Source organism: Ursus maritimus, unplaced genomic scaffold, assembly GCF_017311325.1.
Source record: "Ursus maritimus isolate PB19 unplaced genomic scaffold, ASM1731132v1 scaffold_9, whole genome shotgun sequence".
Taxonomy (NCBI): Eukaryota; Metazoa; Chordata; class Mammalia; order Carnivora; family Ursidae; genus Ursus; species Ursus maritimus.
In genome coordinates, this window is record NW_024427107.1 from 1969628 (window position 1) to 1974161 (window position 4534).

Here is a 4534-nt window from a genome sequence, read left to right on the forward strand (position 1 = left end):
CCACCCCAAAGTCATACGTTGTGATCTAATACCCAATTTGACGGTATTTGGAAGTGGAACATTCAGGAGGAAATTAGGTCCTGTTGGTAGAGCCCTCAGGATAGGATTAGTGCTTTGGTAAGGAGAGGCCAAAGAGCTATCTAATCCTCTCTTTCACTTGCAAAGATAAAAAGAGAAGTTGGCAGTCTGAAACCTGGAAAAGGGCCCTCCTTGGAATACAACCATCCTGGCATCTTGATCTTGGACTTCAAGCCCCCAGAGCAGTGAGGAATAAATAAGTAAATAAATAAAGCATAATGAATGAATGAATGAATGAATGAATGAAGCAAACAAGTTATGGTATTTTGTTATAGAAGCCTGACACAGACACAGACAATAAACAACAATAAAAACCCAAAAAGAACAAACAGAAAACAAAACAAAATGTCAGACTTAAGCCCTAATAACTATAATTACATTATAGGTAATTTGTCTAAATACACAAAAGACAGGAATTAAAAACATGGCCAAATTATATACTATATACAAGAATCTCATTTCATATATAAGATAGGCAGGTTCAGAGTAAAATGATTATAAAGATGTATCATGCAGGGATGCCTGGGTGGCTCAGTCAGTTAAGTGTCTGCCTTCAGCTCAGGTCATGATCCCAGGGTCCTGGGATCAAGCCCCATGTTGGGCTCCCTGCTTAGCAGGGAGCCTGCTTCTCCCTCTGCCTCTCCCCCTGCTAGGGCTTCCTCTTTCTCTCTCTCCCAAATAAATAAACAAAATCTTAAAAAAAAAGATGTATCATGCAAATATTAATCAAAGGAAATGAATAAACAGATAAATCACATTTCAGAACAAAGAAAATAACCAGAGACAGTCATTATACAATGACAAAAGATTCAATCCACCAGAAAGACATACCAATTATAAGTGTGTATGCACCAAGCAACATAGATACAAAAAAATGTGAAGCAAAAAATGATAGAACAGAAAGGAGAAATAGACAGATCCACAGTTATAATTGGATGTTCTGGTAGCTCTTTCTCAATAGTTGAGAGCTCAACTAGACAGACAAGCAGCAAGGATACAGAAGAATTCAAAAACACTCTCAACAAACAGGCTATAGTAAACATTTGTGGAACACCTAATCAAACAACAGTGGAACGTCCATATTGTTTTCAAGTTCTCATAGAACATTTGCCAAGACAAACCATATCCTGATGAGATGTGGGGAAACCTCAAGAAATATTTAAAAGCTGAAATGATACAAAGTATATTCTATGACCATAATGGAATAAAAAGAGAAAATAATAACAGAATGATAAGAAAATATTCAGAAACTTGAAAACAAAACAACACACTTCTAAATAATCTATTGGTCTCAAAGGAAACAAAAATACATTGCGCTGAGCAGAAGTGAAAGTACATGTCAGAATTCGTGGGATATAGCTAAAGTCTTGAGAGGGAAATTTATAGCACTAAATGCCTCTTTTAGAAAATCTAATATCTACTAACCTAAGATCCCATCTCAGTAAAATAAAAAAAGAAGAGCAAAATAGAGACAAAACAAGAAGAAGGAAGGGCATAGAGAAATCATGCCCATGTTAAAAATCAATGAATTTGAAACAGAAAGACAATATAAAATGAATTAAACAAAAATCTGGCTCTTTGAAAGTATCAGTAAATTTGACAAATCTCTGGCAAGATTGGCAAAGAAAAAAGGCAACATACAAATTACCAATACTGATATTCATTCAGGGGTTGAGAAAATGAAACAGGGAATGTTACTATAGACCATACAGTCATCAGGAGAAAAAGACAACACTATGACCCACTGTATACACACACATTTGGCAACTTAGAGGAAACAGACTGCTTCCTTCAAAAGCACAAACTTTTTACTGATGTAAAATAGACACTCTCAATAGTCTGACGACTATCAACAAAATTCAACTTGTAGCTAGATATTTCCAAAATAATAATAATAATAATAATAATAATAATAATAATATCCAGGCCCAAATGGTTTCACCTGAGAATTCTACCAAAAATTCCACCAAAATTCCACACATTCTCTTCCTGAAACTAGAAGAATGAATACTTCCCAATTCATTTTACAAAGCTAATGTTACCTTGATACAAAACAAATTAAGACAGTACAAAAAAGTAAACTACAGACCGTACCCTTGAGATAATATTATCATTCTATTTACTCTAATGATAAGAAATTTGATTCTCAGAGAATTTGCTAATATTTTGCAGAATAAGGGCTTGAATTCATAACCTCTAAATTAAGATGACTGGCACCCACCCTCCCTCTACTATGGATTGTGAGGATTTTCTTTCTTAGCTTCTCCTTGTTCCTTTTCTCTAAATATTCTTCTGTCTATTGAATATTAATCCCAGCAACCATACTTACTAGAGAAGCTTGAGCGAGCCATTTACTTTTTAGAGATTTTTCTTAGCCTTTCATAAAGCTGTTGTGAAAATCATCATCATCATTATCATCATCATCATCGTCATCATCATCACCATTTTTTATTAAATTCTCTGGGTTTGCATTTTTCTAGGTTACTTTTTCATTTAACAATGGATCTACTAAAATCCATTCCTCAATTGTACTGAAAAGTTGTGACTGGGGTAGATTTTATTTGGTGGTAAAGGGAAAAAGTTTCAGATCATAAATGAAGCAATGGTCTGAAGAATCCATCCAGCACTTCAGGGTTTCATGAATTAACAAGGCATGTGTGTGCATTTTTGCATTAGTGGGCTGGAGCAGATTCTTCCATAAGGTATTTCCTTGGAAACTCTCTCTTAATATTTTACAGGCCTGGAGTTACTATGGTATGTGGAAAAGAGAAAAGAATGAAGGAGAAGGAGGAGGAAGAAAAGAAGCCAGAGGGAAGGAAATGAGGGACAAATGTGTATGTAAAACCTCAGAGGGATTTTATACCTTAGGGATAAAATCCAGACATCACATGAAGATGGAGAGACCTAAAATACAAATTGGAGTTTGAATTCAGGCCATACAAGCACAATTTAAGCAAAAGGCATTTGTTGATTGCAATAAAAAGAGCCTGAACTGCTGAATAGAATCAATTTGGCAGTCTCAAGTTTTTTGGTCAGTGAACGGAACTGTCTTTGACTTAAACTTCCTCGCATTCCTTATTCTCATTTGATATATAATTTTTTATTTTTTTATTTTTTAAAAAAATATGTTTCATGTTTTTATTTATTTATTTTTATTTTCTTATAATTTTTATTTTGTTATATTAGTCACCATAGAGTATATCCTCAGTTTTTGATGTAATGTTCCATGATTCATTATTTGCATACAACACCCAGTGCACCATGCAATATGTGCCCTCGTAATACCCATGACTGGCCTATCCCAAACCCCCACCCCCCTTCCCTCTGAAGCCCTCAGTTTGTTTCCCAGAGTCCACAGTCTCTCATTGTTCATTCCCCCTTCTGTTTACCCCCCCCTTCATTCTTCTCTTCCTTCTCCTACCAATCTTCCTATTTCTTATGTTCCATAAGTGAGTGAAACCATATGATGATTGTCTTTCTCTGCTTGACTTATTTCACTTAGCATAATCTCCTCCAGTCCCATCCATGTTGCTGCAAATGTTGGGTAATCACTCTTTCTGATCACTGAGTAATATTCCATTGTATATATGGACCATATCTTCTTAATCCAGTCATCTATTGAAGGGCATCTCGACTCCTTCCACAATTTCGCTATTGTGGACAATGCTAATATGAACATTGGAGTGCATATGGCCCTTCTCTTCACTACGTCTGTATCTTTGGGGTAAATACCCAGTAGTGCAATTGCTGGATCATAGAGTAGCTCAACTTTTAACTTTTTAAGGGACCTCCACACTGTTTTCCAGAGTGGCTGTACCAACTTGCATTCCCACCAACAGTGTAAGAGGGATCCCCTTTCTCCACATCCTCTCCAACATTTCTTGTTTCCTACCTTGTCAATTTTTGCCATTCTAACTGGCATAAGGTGGTATCTTAAGGTGGTTTTGATTTGAATTTCCCTGATGGCTAATGATTTTGAACATTTTTTCATGTGTCTGTTAGCCATTTGTATGTGTTCATTGGAAAAGTGTTTGTTCATATCTTCTCCCCATTTTTTGATTTGATTATTTGTTTCCCGTGTACTGAGTTTGAGAAGTTCTTTGTAGATCTTGGATACTAGTCTTTTATCTGTAGTGTCATTTGCAAATATCTTGTCCCATTCCGTGGGCTGCCTCTTAGTTTTTTTGACTGTTTCCTTGGCTGTGCAGAAGCTTTTGATCTTGATGAAGTCCCACGAGTCCATTTTTTCTTTTCTCTTGCCTTTGGAGATGTGTCATGAAAAAAGTTGTTGTGGCCGATGTCAAAGAGGTTGCTGCCTATGTTCTCCTCTAGGATTTTGATGGATTCCTGTCTCACATCGAGGTCTTTCATCCATTTGGAGTTTATCTTTGTGTATAGTGTGAGAGAGTGGTCAAGTTTCATTTTTCTGTATATAGCTGTCCAATTTTCCCAGCAT